The following is an 18,781-nucleotide window of genomic DNA, read 5'->3' as shown; positions in this document are numbered from 1 at the left end:
TATTAATAAAGTTGAACTGACCTATCTGACTGTTTTGTTGACATTCCCTTTAGCGCAGCTCCATCTAATTGATGCATAACGTAACCCCCAGCCTCTACTGTAGCGTCTATTGTATGCGCCTTATAATCCGGTGCGCCTTATATATGGACAAAGTTTTAAAATAGGTCATTCAATGAAGGTGCGCCTTATAATCCGGTGCGCCTTATAGTGCGGAAAATACGGTACTCTGTGGACTCAAGAGGAGAGGGACTACCCTGCTTGTTATCAGTTCAAAAACCTGCATGTCTGATAGTATGGGGTTGCAATTGTGCCTGGTAAGGCAGCTTACATATCTACACATCAGCAGTATCAGTGCTGAACAGCATACAAAATTTTAGAACAACATACATTCCGTCTTTCAGGGCAGGCTTTGCATATTTCAGCAAGACAATGCAAAACCATACTGAACCCATCACAACAGCATGGCTCCATCATGATGTGGCCTTAATTTGTCTTAAAATGTCTTAAATTCATTTCCCAATTATCCTAAATATGCTATGGTCAGTTAAACCCATTTTTAATTTGATTTTATTATGGCAGTTTCCATATGGCTAAGTTTGCAAGTTAGCTTACAGTTTTACCGGCAAACTAAACTAAGCAGAACCAACAGAATTATTTATGGTTCTCTTGCTCTTAGCCAATAGTACTGTACACATTGCAAAGTGTAAATTTAACCCCATTGGATAACCCCAATTTTGCACAGTAGTTAAGTCAAGTTTAATACAATGAGTATGAAGCACATTTACATATTGGTTCCTCGGAAAATATAGTACTGGTGCTTGTCATGTACCGTTTGCCAGTGGAAGTGGTTTTGATTTTGTTTCAAAGTGGTATTAAAAGGGTCTTTAAAAGTCTTAAATTTCCCCTTACCTGCAAATACCCTATTCATAGAAGAGGAGTCTGGGTGCTGAACTCTGTCTCCAGTTCAGAAGAACCAGGCCTGCTGAAAAAATAATGGGACAACATTCCTCTCCCAAAACTCCAGAAATGGGTTTCTTCAATTCTCAGATGTTTACAGACTGTTGTGCAGGCACTGTCTGTTTCCATATGTATTTTAAACTCTAACATTTTTGTACTAGCTGGAATACAAACACTAAGTAAACCCAAAGCAATTTTATTAGCCTCTCTGTGTAACAGCGTCTGCTAAATGCCTTAAATGTTAAATGTGGGGGGACCCACTTAGGACAGGGTTTAGAACTACTGAGCTATAGTACTCTGCACTAATGTGAAAACAATTTCTTGTTTAATGTACAGTCAAAATGGTCATTAAATCATACTAGTATTTGTATAGCATCAAGGAAATATGCAGTAAATATTGTGTATTTACTGTGTCTAATTTTGCATGAATTAAAGCCTTTATTATTTTTAGCTTTAGGTTTTTCAAATATACCTCCAGAAATATTTCTTTACAATGTCATACATTCAAGAGAAAGAACGGTATTTGTTTTTTGTTATGTGTTGTAATAAGTACTGTATATAAAAAAAAGAATAAAAAAGAAAACAATTTTATTTATTTATTTGTTTATTTAACATTATTATTATTATTATTATTATTATTATTATTATTATTATCACAGTTACAGAAGATGATTGTTTTGTTTCATATGTCACTCATTAATCCAGTAGATTGGAATAATTTAAAGTATTTTGTTAAAGTAATTAAATAGACGATTCCCACACCAGCATCATCCTAGATCATCATCATCATCTTTGCCGCTTAATCCATATCAGGGTCACGGAACCTGATTTCAGAGGGGGCCTATTTCACAATGAAGACCCTAAGGAGGAAACTGCCCTCATGGTGCGGCTCAGAGGTTGAGGGAATGATGACGTAGTGTCCAGGAGGCAAACTGAAGCGCTGGAACACTTCACGTGTTGATTTGTGTTCAGAAGTGAGGATCGGCTTCACATAGGAAAACTGCTCAGGGCTTAAGCGACTGTCTTTGGGACCTTTAAGCTGAAACATAAAACAAATATAGGCAAATGTTCTTAACCTAAACATTTAGTGGTTACAGTTCTGAAGGTATAACTATTCACTTCTTACATTTAGGTCTTCTGGTAGCCCTATGAACACTACGTTTAACAAAGATTTGCCTTTATTTCACTAATAAACAGCCTTCTAACGGAAAGTTGGTCATTTGTAAAGGCAAATGCTTTCCAGATACTGATTAGGTAATCGCTATTGCTATGTACACAAGCAATAAGCCTCAACCTGAATATTTTCATCAAGCAGTGACTAAACTGGAATTGTATTGTTGAGTTTTTCCTGTTTAAGTTGAGCTGAGTTTCTAAACTGCCATAAAGATATAGTAGATTAGTAATATTTACTTGTTTCTTAAGAACATCTCATAAATGTATTGTTACTACAGTCAATCATCATTTTAGCATTTTACAGTGATACTACTTGGTATGTTTAACATTATGTTTTACCGGGTAGACAGCAAAGCAAATGCTGTTGGCTTTGTGTCCAAGATTTTTCTCCTTGCGAATGTCTTTCTGCATTAGACCCACAAGAACAGAGCAGCTGTCCACACCTCCATGGGCCTTGTTGTCCAGATTTATCACAAACTGAGGATTGGAGCAGAATGTAGCTGCAGAAAACCGAAATACACTGCATCACCTAATTAGAAACACTTTAATTGAGGGCTGACATTTTTAATATGCCAGTAGTTCTTAATCCTGTACCTAATGGGCTAATGCCCTGCATGTTGTGGTTTTCTGCTCACTCCATCACACCTCCTTTAGTCTCACACTGCCAGACTCTCTATCACAAAAAATATTGGCCATTAACAATCCCCTCTCGTTTGTTATAATGCCCCTTTACCCCTCATGCTTTAGAACCTGCCCCTACCATGTCCAAACCCTTCATTATAACCTGTTATAACCTTTTCACTCTCACTTACATCTTGTTTATTATGCTACCTGTAGTTTTATTGCAGCCACCATCAGTAGAACCAGTCTTCCAGCTTCCCTCAAACTGCTGAAGGGTCCATTGACAAACATGGTCACTGCTCAGACTGGAGTCTGGAGTCAGGTTACATATTTCCACCTTTGAGTATCGCACCTTAAAATCTTTATATGCCATCCTCAAAGGAAAAATAAACAACTAAATAAATAATACAGAATAGCACTATATCAAAAAAAATTTTTTTTTTTTGCTAGAAAGAGGAACCATCAGTTAAAACTCACCAGAACTCTCCATCATCTGCAGAGTAGTGAAGTTTGCTCTTCTCCTGAGGCAGGACATGGTCCCACTCTTTGGAACTGAGGATGATGCAAAAAGAGTTACAATTTGTACACAATTGACTATGACTAAAAGCCAATTTATTTTTGTTACTGAGAGATTCAAGCTTTTTTTTTACCCATATTAGGAGGAAATTTAATTTAATTATTTTTATTATTGCCGGCACTGCCTGCCGGACCTACTTAGAAGAGACGTGCGTTTACTGACTGACTGACACCTAATGTTGAAACGCGCATGCGCGAGTATGAACCGTTAATTCAGACGTATTTTACAGAGAGAACTTAAGGTGGCGCCACTACACCGTCTGTTGTTAGTTCATCCATATTTCACATTCCAGTTTGTGAACTAAATTTGGAACCGTTCGGTGGTCACCAGAGGAAACAGCTTTTTGTTTAACTTTACAAGAAAACTGGCAAAATCTCCAGATTATTAAATCCACCCTGAGCTAGGTGTTGCTCAAAATAAACCAGACTGTGAATTATTTATAGTTTTATCATTCAGTTCCTTATAGAAATGCACGTCAGTACATAAATATATAGTTCCAGCCCTGTTCCTTTATCAAGTATAGATTACTTGTTTGATAAAATGTTAAGGTGTTTGGTTTTAGAAATGTTCAAAAACTTAAATGTTATCTTGTTGCTTTCTGGTAAATGAGTTGCTTTAATGTCATCTTAAACTGGTGTTTCAGTTTTGTAGAACTGAAAATAACAGGCTTTCCATGAACCCACACTGAAATTCAGAAATTTCCCCTGGGCATCAATAAAGTATCTATCTATCTATCATCTATCTATCACTGTCAGCAACAGAAAACAAACTATTTTTATATTATTGTAAACAATGACATTGATATGAAGCATTAAAGCTTCTCCAGAACTTACAATGACAAGGGTATTTATTTTGGGCGTTTCCAGTTTTTGAAATGCCATAAAACCTCTGTGACAATGGCTATATGGCTAATGGTGGTCTGGCTAAACTAGGCTTGCCTAGATTCTCTTTGTTTATTATATAATTACCCACATTAGAAGACCCATTTCTAGAGATTGCCCTAGAGAAGTTGAGTCTTGGGCGGCACGGTTCAGGCGACCCTGAACTGGATAAGCGGTTACAGATAATGAATGAAAAGTTGAGTCTCTGCATTTAATCCGTCCATGATCACACACTAATGAGAATTTTTTTCTAGTCTCACATGCGCACACACACACACAGAGAGAGAGAGAGAGAGAGAGAGAGAGAGCAACGCCCCTCGCTGCCGTTGTATGCTTAGCTGAATCTATGTGTGTTTTTAGGTCCTTTACACCTTTATTTGCTACACATGGGAAAACATGGGAATTTCTTTTTTAATTCATCTGAGAACTTACATTTACATTTCGGCATAACTGCTCCAGATGAGGGTAGGTACATCAGCTTTGCCTGACGTAAACAAGGACTACTGACGTGCCGACTGACCAATTAAATGTTTACAGAGAAGGTTACAGACCAATAACGGTAGCTCTACAGTCATACCGTCCAATCAGAAGAATGGTCTTTAGGCTATTTCACCACTCCCCTTCTCACTCAAGCGAACCAATCGGAGTAGGGGAGGGCGGGAGTAGTTTGTGAACGAAACGCTGTGAACGAAATTCTATGTAAACTCTACAAAAACAAAATCCCGGACGTTTGTGAAATTCCGCCCAGACATTTTTTTAAGTCTAAAAAGAGGACATGTCCGGGTAAAAGAGGACGTCTGGTCACCCTATAATATTACTACCTTATATGTGTATTGTGATATAATACAACTTTTAGCCCTAGCCAACAAGTCTGACAAATTTCTTATGTATACAGGACTTTAATATTTTTTGATCAGTTTTGTCATTGACATTAAATTAATTATCAATGTGATCCACGGTTGGCCAAAAGACTCACTTATCGCTCCAAGCTCCATTCCACTCCTTGTAACCCCAGGGGTTCCTAAGACGCACCAGCTGCACCTGGATTCCACCAATGTGAACCTACAGCAGACACACATCAAATGCCTAAAGACGTCCGTTTAACATAAGCAGATGTACACACTGAGGTATGTAGGGGCAGTCTGAGGTGTCTGACCTCTTCTGCTGCAGTGATGGAGTAGGCATGTTTTTTCACCAGCTGCTCTTCAGTCACATGTTCTGTTTCTAATTTAGGATGTAAGTGTCACAGCTGAGGGAGGAAGAGGAGGCGGATGTACACGCAAGGAATCTTTTTATAAATAAAACCATGAGTAGGGAGGCGAGAAAACAAACTAGAACTAATGTAGAACTAGAACTAGGACAGGAACAGAACACAAAAGGACTGTGACCTGGTGGAAATGTATAAGACAATGAACACAAACATCTACACACACAAGAACAGACAAGGAAGCACTGAAACAAAAGGACTATATATACAAATAGCACAGATTAGGAACACCTGGGTTAACAAATGAGAGGGCAGGACCACAAATAAGACACTGAGGACTAGGCAGACACAAAGGAGGATACAGAAACAAAACAAAAACAGAGCCATGTGCTATTAGCACATGGTAAACAAGGGAACCAGGAAGACAGAGAGAAAAGGAACATATTGGATAGGGCGATTCATGACAGTAAGAATATTTTTGCATTTTACACTCAGTTTAAACTGACCAAAATATACAATTTTGCATGTCTTTGGAATCTGCCAAATCTAAACTAGATGTAGGGATGTATACAGATCCCCAGGATGTAGTATGTTCAGTTTTTAAACCTGGTTGTAAGCTACATACTTACAGATATAGACGTGCTTAGCAGAGAGCCTTGACTCAGAGACTGTTTCATGATATTAAACAGGTTTGGTGGAGCTTGACTGAGCTTATAAATTTCTCCAGTTCCTCCAGTGAAATCCTCAAAGGCTTCAGAAGCAAGGCCTCCTTTCAGAGCCTCATAACTGCCATTCAGTTTGCCATTCATCTGAGGTTACACAGAGCTCACTCTTCACATCTTGAGATAATCCCATCAGCTGAGGGAGCCAAAGAGTCTGCAGACTGCCATATTCACCTTTGTCATCTTTGTCACTTATCAAAAAAGCCTCTGTCCTTCTGATCAAGTCAAACCACTGAAATTTCAACATTTAAAGTTCTCTTCCTATGTGCAACAGAACAGAATGTACATTTCAACCAAATACTGGTTAACAAGTAAAAGTTTAAAATGGAACACTTTAGAGAAATACTTTACTTTTGTTTCTGCGCCTGCAAAAATCTCTTATATATTTTTTCTTTTGTATAATGATTTAATTCTCTCTTAATCAAGGTTGTATTATCTTACAAACTTTCTTGTATTAGTGAATCCTGTATGTAATCCAACCTAGATTTGTAAGATTGAGTGTGTTGTTGTGTTTACTGGTGACGCTCGATTATAAAATACCCACAGAAAAAAATGATCTAAAATCTGAAGTATTAAACTGTTATCCTGAAGCCTTTTGAATTAATAGTCCTAGATGCTTGGTTTAACACGACTACACAAAGAAACCCCTCTTTATTTCATAATTTTTTTTTAAGCTATAAATTTGTTTGCATGCCTTATGTAACAAACTGTGGAATATTCCACCAGGAAATGAAATATCAAGTACCTAAGAAAAGGTTTCATTCCAATATATTTTTTAAAAATTAATTAATTAATCAGGACGCTATCTGACAGGATCTCTTTGTCCTGATTCCCGGCGGATTCCTGAGTGGGCTTTAAGGACAACCACCACCCTATAACCCTCCGGGCCAAACAAAAGCAGCTCTGCCAAAACCTCAGGGTCCATTCAGAGCATGGGCTTCTCCCACTAGAAGGTCGCCAAAAAGGCCCTTGAAAAGCCTTGTGCAGAGAATGAACCTTCAGGAAGTTTTTGGAGTTCGGATCTTCAGTTCCATCACGGAGAACCGACTAGGAACGAATCAACTTCAGGATTCATCTTCATCTTCAACAAAGGCACCTTACTTATCTCAGAAATGCTCGACACCACAGAGCAAAGTCTCCGAAAGAACTGACTCTATTTTAAGGGATACAATGAAAGAATTGGCTTTTTTGTCTCCTGAGCACCCCCCACCTGCTGCTGAGTGTAATTCACATTTACAGTACTGTCGTGAAATCAAATCTCACACACATCTCTCTCTTCCTCGCTCACTCAAATACGACCAGTGTCCTGAAAATCTATGCTACTTTGTCAAATTGTCCTAACGTAGCACATATTTATAGACATGTCTATCGAATTGTGCTACCGTGTCAGTGTCCTACCACAGCGTGCTTCCTGCATTAATACTGTAGATAGGATAGTTTTATGGAATGAATTACCTTATCAGAACATGCTTCCTGCATTAATACTGTAGATAGGATAGTTTTATAGACTGAATTACCTTATCAGAATGTGCTTCCTGCATTAATACTATAGTTAGGATAGTTTTATAGACTGAATTACCTTGTTAGAATGTGCTTCCTGCATTAATACTGTAGATAGGATTGTTTTATAGACTGAATTACCTTATCAGAACATGCTTCCTGCATTAATACTGTAGATAGGATAGTTTTATAGACTGAATTACCTTATCAGAATGTGCTTCCTGCATTAATACTATAGATAGGATAGTTTTATAGACTGAATTACCTTATCAGAATGTGCTTCCTGCATTAATACTATAGATAGGATAGTTTTATAGACTGAATTACCTTATTAGAATGTGCTTCCTGCATTAATACTGTAGATAGGATTGTTTTATAGACTGAATTACCTTATCAGAATGTGCTTCCTGCATTAATACTATAGATAGGATAGTTTTATAGACTGAATTACCTTATCAGAATGTGCTTCCTGCATTAATACTATAGATAGGATAGTTTTATAGACTGAATTACCTTATTAGAATGTGCTTCCTGCATTAATACTGTAGATAGGATTGTTTTATAGACTGAATTACCTTATCAGAACATGCTTCCTGCATTAATACTGTAGATAGGGTAGTTTTGAAGACTAAATTACCTTATCAGAACATGCTTCCTGCATTAATACTATAGATAGGATAGTTTTATAGACTGAATTACCTTATCAGAACATGCTTCCTGCATTAATACTGTAGATAGGATAGTTTTGAAGACTAAATTACCTTATCAGAACATGCTTCCTGCATTAATACTGTAGATAGGATAGTTTTATAGACTGAATTACCTTATCAGAATGTGCTTCCTGCATTAATACTATAGATAGGATAGTTTTATAGACTGAATTACCTTATTAGAATGTGCTTCCTGCATTAATACTGTAGATAGGATTGTTTTATAGACTGAATTACCTTATCAGAACATGCTTCCTGCATTAATACTGTAGGCAGGATTGTTTTATAGACAGAATTAACTTATCAGAATGTACTTCCTGCATTAATACTGTAGGTGGGATAGAGAACAGACCAGAAGTAACATGAAATTATGGCTCTGACTCTGGGTTCTCCAGCTGATATTGAGCTGGGGAAATGTCCATTCATTGTCTGTAACCGCTTCTCCAATTCAGGGTGGCGGCAGGCCTTCACAGGGCTACACACACTCACACCTATGGACAATTTGAGTCCACCTACCAACATGTGTTTTTGGACCATGGGAGGAAACCCGAGCACCCAGAGTAAACCCATGCAGACATGGGGAGAACACACCAAACTCCTCACAGTCACCCGGAGTGGAACTTGAGCCCACAATCTCCAGGTCTCTGGAGCTGTGTGACTGCAACACTACCTGCTACACCACCTTCTCAGCGGATCAATCATAATTAAATTAATCAAATTGAGTGCTTACTTTGCTACAATATTTTACTCTAATTTATTACATTTAAATTAAATTAAAAAAGGTCTAATTTAAGCCATGTAATATTACAGGGCTTTATTTGCCCCATGCTGCAGGACTGTGAGGAAGAAAAATTTTTATGACAGAAATAGCGTTGACTCATGAAATTTTAGACCAATATCTCCTTACACTTCTAAAGTGACCCCATTCTTCCCCATATTTATGGGACACAGTGGTGGATACTGTGGTGTGTTTTTGTTGTGTGTGTAAAATGATTTCAAAGTGTGGTTATAAAATCATCGAAGCAGCTCTGAGCAGCAAAGAGGAAACGTGATTTTGCTTTGTTGCCTTGGAACAACAAACAGCATTTTCCTGTTGTTATTTCATCATGATTTTCTGATTTTAAATAATTTACCATTACTTTCACGACTGTTAAATTTTTAGTCATTGAAAAAAATACAATATAATATAATATAAATTATAATAGTTCTTGTCTAGTTTTTGTTGTAAAAAATAGGTAGTCAATGATGTTTTTATTTTTGGTCATAGTTTTTGTTAACATTATTAACATTGGAACTGGCTAAGATTATGAGGAATGGTGTTTAAGATATAAAGAAAAAAATATACCAATAAAATTAGGAACTTAAAAGGTAATACACACTCACTTTGCATAGGCCTTCTCCAGCAGTGCACTCCAGAACTCATTTCTTTCAGCAGAATGAACAAAGACCAGCTTTCCTTTTTTGGTGGGAAGCAAGTCATGTATGACAACATCCACCCACTGACCATACTGCCACAATTGTAAAGTATAATAAAGCCAGATGTTCAGCACCTTTATCATTCAAATATTGTAACCATGCTTAAAATAAAATATAATAAATAAATATTTTAAAAAATGGCATTTTTATGGGTGTACATATCACAGCATATTTTTAATTGAATTTGTTAAGGAGATATGAGACATTTTCATGTCCAAAAAAAACCCCAAAAATAACAGTAATAAATTAAATAAATAAAAAGTTAAAGATTTTTCATGAAAGGTTCCAAAATCAAAGATGTTTGTGTCTTTGTTAACCCTGAAAAAACTGTACTTAAAAATAAGACTACCCTTATAAATGTTTATATTAATGGTTTAAAATCAGTTTGTTACATATTAATTAGGTTGTAAATGGCTTACAATCATTAATAATATTTTTAACACAGAGAAAAGTAAAAACTGACATCATTTTTAATACTGAAAATGTCAGATAACTTAAAATGTCCAGGTAAAAACAGCAAGACCTGGTCATTTTATATGTAGTATACACCACATTACCATCAATATCTAAACAGTGATGTTCAATACCACCTATTTCCTTTCTGATTTGATACTGTGTAAAACTCAGGCTGGTATTGGTGATACTGATCTAATAACAATAATTTGTGTAAATACACCTAATGTGTTTGGTAAAAACAGATAAAGCAAATTACACTGATTGTATGTAAAAATAGATATATACAATTGCTCTGTATATATTAATGACACCTAGTCTATGTAATCCACTTTAAATTATCAATTTATTAATTCATTGATTCATTAATTAATTCAATGTCAGATTATCTCAGTGATACACATTATTACTCCAAGCTGAACTTAAGCCGCTATTTTTTGAAGCATAGATTTATTTTGTTACTTATTTCATAACCATCCATCCATCCATTCATTATCCACCGCTTATCCGGGTCCGGGTCGCGGGGGAAGCAGTCGGAGCAAAGAAACCCAGACCTCCCTCTCCCCAGCCACCGACGCCAGCTCCTCCGGGGGTATACCGAGGCGTTCCCAGGCCAGTTGAGATATATAGTCTCTCCAGCGTGTTCTTGGTCTGCCCCGGGGCCTCCTCCCAGTTGGACATGCCCGGAACACCTCTCCAGGAAGGCGTCCAGGAGGCATCCGAACCAGATGCCCGAACCACCTCAACTGGCTCCTCTCGACGTGGAGGAGCAGCGGCTCCACTCCGAGTCTCTCCCGGATGTCCGAGCTCCTAACCCTGTCTCTAAGGGAGAGTCCAGACATCCTGCGGAGAAAACTCATTTCAGCCGCTTGTACACGTGATCTCGTTCTTTCGGTCACTACCCAAAGCTCATGACCATAGGTGAGGGTTGGGACGTAGATTGAACGGTAAATCGAGAGCTTTGATTTTCTGCTCAGCTCTTTCTTCACCACAACGGACCGGTACAGAGCCCGCATTACTGCTGACGCTGCACCGATCCGCCTGTCAATCTCACGCTCCATCTTTCCCTCACTCGTGAACAAGACCCCGAGGTATTTAAACTTCTCCACTTGAGGCAGGATCTCACTTCCAACCTGGAGAGAGCACTCCACCCTTTTCCGACTGAGTACCATGGACTCGGACTTGGAGGTACTGATCCTCATCCCTACCGCTTCACACTCGGCTGCAAACTGGTCCAGGAAGAGCTGGAGGTCCTGGCTCGATGAAGCCAACAAGACCACATCATCTGCAAAAAGCAGACATGGGATCCTGAGACCACCAAACCGGACACCCTCCGCCACTTGGCTATGCCGTGAAATTCTGTCCATAAAAGTTGTGAACAGAACCGGTGACAACGGGCAGCCCTGACGGAGTCCAACTCCGACTGGAAACCAGTCAGACTTACTGCCAGCCATACGAACCAGACTCCTGCTCTGTTTGTACAGGGACTGGATAGCTCGTAACAAAGAGCCCAGTACCCCATACTCCCTGAGCACCCCTGAGCGGTCGAATGCCTTCTCCAGATCCACAAAACACATGTAGACTGGTTGAGCAAACTCCCATGCACCCTCCAGGATCCTAGCGAGGGTAAAGAGCTGGTCCTGTGTTCCACGACCGGGGCGGAATCCGCATTGTTCCTCCTGGATCCGAGGTTAAACTATCGGTTGGACTCTCTTCTCCAGTACCCCCGCATAGACCTTACCGGGGAGGCTGAGGAGTGTGATCCCCCTATAGTTGGAACACACCCTCCGATCCCCCTTTTTAAAAAGGGGAACCACCACCCCAGTCTGCTAGTCCAGAGGCACTGCCCCCGATGCCCACCGTCCACGCGATGTTGCAAAGACGTGTCAACCAGGACAGCCCCACAACATCCAGAGCCTTGAGGAACCCGGGGTGAACCTCATCCACCCCCAGGGCCCTACCGCCAAGGAGTTTCCCTACCACCTTGGCCACTTCAGCCCCAGTGATAGACGAGCCCCCCCCCCCGGGGTCCCCAAGCTCTGCTTCCTCTGCGGAAGACGTGCTGGTGGGATTGAGAAGATCCTCGAAGTATTCCTTCCACCGTGTGGTGACGTCCCCAGTCGAGGTCAACAGTTCCCCACCCCCACCATATACAGTGTTGGTGGAAAACTGCTTTCCCCTCCTGAGTCGCCAGACGTTTTGCCAGAAACTTCTCGGAGCCAAAAGTCGTTTTCCATGTTCTCACCAAACTCCTCCCACACCCGGGTTTTTGCCTCAGCGACTGCTGAGGCTGCGAGCTGCTTGGCTCCTTGGTACCTGTCGGCTGCCTCCGGAGTCCCCTGAGCCAACCAGGCTCGATAGGCCTCTTTCTTCAGCTTGACAGCCCCCCTCACCCGGGGTGTCCACCCCCGAGTGCGGGGATTGCCACCTCGACAGGCACCGACAACCTTGCAGCCACAGCTCCGTTCAGCCGCCTCAACAATGGAGGTCCGGAACATGGCCCACTCGGACTCAATGTCACCAGCCTCCCCCGGGATGCAGTCGAAGCTCTGCCGGATGTGGGAGTTGAAGATCTTTCTGACAGGTTCGCCAAACGTGCTCTGCCAAACGTTCCTAGCAAACCCTCAGCACACATTTGGGCCTGCCAGGTCTGTCCCCCGCCATCTGATCCAACACACCACAAGTGGTGATCAGTTGACAGCTCAGCGCCTCTCTTCACCCGAGTGTCCAGAACATATGGCCGCAGGTCAGATGATACGACTATAAAATCGATCATCGAAATGCGACCTAGGGTAGCCTGATGCCAGGTGTACTTGTGGACACCCTTATGTTCGAACATGGTGTTCGTAATGGACAAACTGTGACAAGCACAGAAATCCAATAACTGAACACCACTCGGGTTCAGATCGGCGGGGCCGTTCCTCCCAATCACGCCCCTCCAGGTCTCACTGTCATTACCCACGTGAGCGTTGAAGTCCCCCAGCAGAACAATGGAGTCCCCAGAATGAGTGTTCTCCAGCACTCCCTCTAGGGTCCCCAAGAAGGCATGGTACTCTGAACTGCTGTTCGGTGCATAAGCACAAACAACAGTCAGAGCCCTTTCCCCAACCCGAAGGCGCAGGGAAATTACCCTCTCGTCCACTGGGGTAAACCCCAACGTACAGGCGCTAAGCCGGGGGGCTATGAGTAAGCCCACACCTGCCTTACGCCTCTCACCCTGGGCAACTCCAGAGTGAAAGAGCATCCAGCCCCTCTCGAGGAGATTGGTTCCAGAGCCCATACTGTGTGTCAAGGTGAGCCCAACTATATCTAGTCGGTACCTCTCAACCTCGCGCACCAGCTCAGGCTCTTTTCCCACCAGAGAGGTTACGTTCCATGTTCCAAAAGCCAGTTTCAGTAACTGAGGATCGGAACGCCAGGGCCCCCGACCCCGACCACCACCCGATCCACAATGCACCAGACCCGGATTACTACCTCTCCCACAGGTGGTGGGCCCATGGGAGAGTGGACCCATGTATCTCCTTCGGGCTAAGCCCGGCCGGACTCCATAGGTGAAAGTCCGGCCACCAGGCGCTCGCCAAGGAGCCCCTCCCCCAGGCCTGGCTCCAGGGTGAGGCCCCGGTAACCCTGCTCTGGGCAACGGAGGCTGTGTCCTCGTTATTATCTTTTTCATTCGTGTCTTTATGGATCACTCTTTGTCTGGCCCATCACCTAGGACCAATTTGCCTTGGGAGACCCTACCAGGGGCTATTGCCCCCGACAACATAGCTCCTAGGCTCACGCAGGCACGCAAACCCCTCCACCACGTTAAGGTGGTGATCCAAGGAGGATCTCATATTTCATAACCATATTTATTAATTTTAACAACTTCAACAGCAACAGTACTTAGCACCGCTTAAAGCTCCAACATTTCTCCCTCTGTACCTGGATTGTTCCTACCCGCAGTACCAAAGGACTTTGCACATGCTCTGTTTACACTCTGCCATTGTGTCTGTCTACAGACTGAATGACTGATCATTTTGATAGTTCAGGTACTTTCCACTGTATTCTTGTTAATGCTACACATTACCTCAAATGACTGAAGTATCAAAAGCATTGATATTTTGGTCCAATAATCAATTTCAGAGAATAATGGTCTGGTATCAGAGGTATTGATATTTCAGTATCGATGTATGCACATCACTACTAAACAGTAGGGGTGTGACGAGATCTCATGATGATATTTCTCATCAAGCTTGAATCTGTATTGCAGGGGGAAAAATTCTGTATGCTAGTGTGAACTTTTTAAGAGGGATCTGGTAGCACAGTAGCAAGGGCGGTGAGTGTGACAGCTCAGCAGTCAGAGCAGCTCTCAACAGAAGAGCTTGTAATGCTATTAGCAGCCAGTGTAACATTTGAATTGGAGGAGATTCACATAGAAAATGCTCCAGTTACTTTAAAGTCACATGTCTTGCTGCAATTTGGGTTCTTGGTGGAAAAAATATAGTGTGACAGATCACTTTTCTACCAGTTTGAAATCATTCAGCAGAACCATAAACTGGTTTCGCGAACCAGAAAATTTCGTAAGAGTTCGTTCATCAGTGTGAACCGTGATGTCATCCGTGGGCATGTTGAGGTTAAATAGCTGAGGATTACAATGTTTCATAAAAATAAATAATAGGAAATAAAACTGTTTGTGTATGTTTCTGGGGCTGGGTTTGGCACAACACCATGCGCATTGGTCAGAGCTGTGTTTCACAAACAGAACTCAAAAAGGCTCAGAACTCAACATTTGCACACTTATTATCTCACTAAAAATAACTACTTCCCCTGTTTATGGTTCCCCTCTAAACTTGATATTAAACTTGATGCGAGACTTAATATGACTGGTTGTAATTTTCACTTCCTTTTTTGCACTATAGGACTAAGAAAAGTTCTATTTATTTCTGCTGTTTATATTGTTTTAATTTGAGGAAAGTGGTTCTGTTAGCTCACACATTTCTTCAATTAAAAGCTATAAACTCCTGCATATGTCATACACAGTTAATTCTCAGGAGACTCAGCCATACAGGAGAGAAAGCAGTCTGTTGAGTTTGTGGTTTTTGACACAAAAACATTTTCCAGATATATTTTTCATCTTTTCTTCAGTTAAATTTTGTCATGTCTTGTTATCCAGAACCCAGTAAACTTGTTGGGTAAATGGTTAAACTTATTAACAAGCGTGCTGCAGCTGACAAGGTTAGTGTTGCCTGAGGGAGAAGACAAAGTAAGGTCAGTGTTTGGCAAGATCTGAGGTTTACAGTGTAGATGGATGTGGGTTCAGTTTTTCGCAAATAGCAGGTCACTATTACTATTTCTATCTATGTGTAATTACTGATTATTAATGAATTTTAATGTGTTTACAATCTAATTAATAACCATTAATATTTTTAAAATATTTATTAACTTTTATGTGTGTAGTATTATTCTAAAATAATACAGAAATATATTCCCTTAAACGCAAGTTCTGCATCATCCATATCAGATTTTAAATCCCAGATTAAAACCTTATTTGAAAACTTAGCTTTTGATTTATGGGATTTTATTTTCTTTGACAATTATCACCTGTTCATTCTACACTTTGCTCTTCAGTTCATATATTTTTCTATTTTCCTTAGTTTATTATGTTGAATTCCATTCCACATTATTATAATCTGTTGATAGTGTGTTATCCTTATTCTTCTCCATTTTACAGAAGCAAATTGTAATACTGACAGCAAATGGTTAAAATGAGTACTGAACTTCACATTCAAAACACTGCTCTCATTACACCATTTTTTCATCATCTTTTTTCACAGACACTTCTTCATCTAAAACACAAATACCACAGAGTTTACATCTTTTATCTTCTGTTATTATTCACTCATTCATCTAAAACTCAAATACCACAGAGTTTACATCTTTTATCTTCTGTTATTATTCACTCATTTGTCTAAAATGCACAAACCACAGAGTTTACATCTGCTATCTTCTGTTATTATTCACTCATTTGTCTAAATTGCACAAACCACAGAGTTTACATCTGTTATCCTCTGTTATTATTCACTCATTTGTCTAAAATGCACAAACCACAGTTTATATGCGTTATCTTCTATTATTATTCACTCATTCGTCTAAAATACACAAACCACAGAGTTTACATGTGTTATCTGCTCTCAAAACTCATTTTATTTGTTAATTTGTTAATTACATAAGCAACAGAGTTTACGCCTTTCATCTTCAGATGACACATATTGATCTCTTACGATTTAATACAGTAAACATATTACAGATTGCTCCTTTAAGCACTTTGGGCACCAGCTGTTCATTTTAAATGTGTTTTGTAAATAAATGTTGTATACTTACATATTCTTGAAAAGCATTTGAGCTTAAACAGACTTATGATTCTCCTGGTTTATTTGTGTTGATCAGTCAATCAGCCTATATCTATGTTTTAAATATTAGAAAAGTATTCACAGCCTTCAAAAGAATATAGCTATTCTATATAGCCAGGTAAAATGTTCAAATGATTGTCCCTCACTGATAAATGCAGACTGACATGTAACACATCCTATTTTTGAATGCTGTAAATAAATATGTAGATATATATAATACTAAAAACATTAACATTACATTAACTACAATAACATCACTAAGTACATGACATCACAGAAACAGTGTATTTAAATCTGGCCAACCTGCCGCTATGTTTCTATATATGGATTATGGGATTTTAAACTTGAACTTAGTTCATAATCATTGTTTTTCTTTAATGATTAGGAAAATCTTTTTTTCTGTGACAAACAAATAATGCATTAACATTCAAAAGCACAAGATTTCTACCTGAAAATGAAAAATTCCTGCGTAGTCTTTTGCAAAGGTCTGATCAGGATAAATCACACGAGCCAGAATATCTTGGTCCAATGTCAAAGAGGCGATGGCTGCCATAAGCCAGCAGTCACCTGCATTTAAAAATGATGACATTGGAAATTGATAGTTGAAATTCTATAAGCTCTAACCTAAGTTTCTACTTATAATAAACAAGTTCCACTCTCTATTTCCAAATCCAGAAAGGCCTTTCTTTAAAAAGTGGGTCTGTTACTGTAGGGAAAAATGAGTAAAAGTACATATAAACACCTTTCTTTTCAAGAATACATTTAGACAAAATTAGAAAATCTCAAACTCACCTAACTCTCCTTGTTTAATGTCTGACTTTTGAGCCCCATTGACAATGAACTCAGGATTTGGAACAATTTCCTGAAATACATTCAGATAAAACAAGGTCTAATCCAATGCTTTATCACAAATATTTTAATCTATGTATTGATATTTTTCTGGAAAATGCTTTAAAAATTGTACTTTGTACTTTCAAAAACAAAGATGAATTGTGGTTAGGAGGTTTGACTCTTCCATTTGCTCAATTGTGTGTGCACACAGTGGCATAGTACTTTCACCAGTATTAGTAAAAATAATATTGCAGTATTTTAATCTTTCTAAAATAACATTTTGTACACAAACTCACAAACACACACACACTTTTTATATATGTATTTTAACGTAATTGCTATTTCTTAATTAATGAATATACAGTTGGTTGTGAAGCAAGCAAACAAACAAACAATAAAGATTTCAAAATTAAACTCACTTTTGGCCTTTTCCACTGCAGCATCTTGACCTTTTCTGATTTTGGTCCGAGCTCTTCGAAGCCCAGAGACTGAGGTGCAGCTGGAAACATTGGATCAGAGAATAATTCTTTCTTACTCAGGCACTGGGCCTTCAGTGTATTAAAGTCTTGGTTAAGATACTTAACCACAGCCTTGTTTGGACCTGCCATCTCTGGATGTCAAATTCTTAAACCGTTTTCCAAGTAATATTTTTCAAACACAAGGTTCTTCAGGTGGTGCTCAGTTGTCAACTCACTCATCTGCATGGATTTTTAAACTTTTTCACCCAAAGACTAATTTGAATATTTATCCACATGGTTTCATTTGCATTGACAAAAAAATGATAAACACGTTTCAGTTTAGTAGGTACAACAGTCTAATTTGAATTGCCTTCTTCAGTGAAATGTATCCAGCAATATCACATCTGACAGGAAATGCTTTATTTTCACTTGTGTCATTTAAATAATGTGAAGAGAATATATACACATTTTTATTGAATAAAATAAAAAGCATTAATAAAAATAAATACATATTAAATAGTACAACAATCTTGTAAGTGCATCATATTTAATAATGAAAAAAGCACTTTTTTCATTCTATCATCTACTGTATTCTCACAAATTTAAAAGAGGATTCAAGGCAAAGCATGCCAAGTTTATTAACAGAACATATTTCTTACACAATGGCAAACCAAAGTGCTGGACAGAACACAAAAGGAACAGTTAAAAACCATTAATTAAAAATTATTAATAAAATATAAACGTCTTATAAAAAAACAAACAAGAAAATGCAACTAAATTAGAATATAATACATACAGAAGAACGTAAATGCCTATTCAAAAC

General features: G+C 39.2%; 1 pseudogene; it reads right to left on the bottom strand.

Moving 5' to 3' along the window:
* Positions 1 to 1,602: 1,602 nt before the first annotated feature.
* On the bottom strand, positions 1,603 to 18,168 carry LOC136678269 (calpain-8-like; annotated as a pseudogene).
* Between the last annotated feature and the right edge of the window lie 613 nt (positions 18,169 to 18,781).

Source organism: Hoplias malabaricus, chromosome Y (genome assembly GCF_029633855.1).
Source record: "Hoplias malabaricus isolate fHopMal1 chromosome Y, fHopMal1.hap1, whole genome shotgun sequence".
Lineage (NCBI taxonomy): Eukaryota > Metazoa > Chordata > Actinopteri > Characiformes > Erythrinidae > Hoplias > Hoplias malabaricus.
Note: the sequence above shows the minus strand (reverse complement) of the source record. Positions and strands in the feature narration are given on the sequence as shown.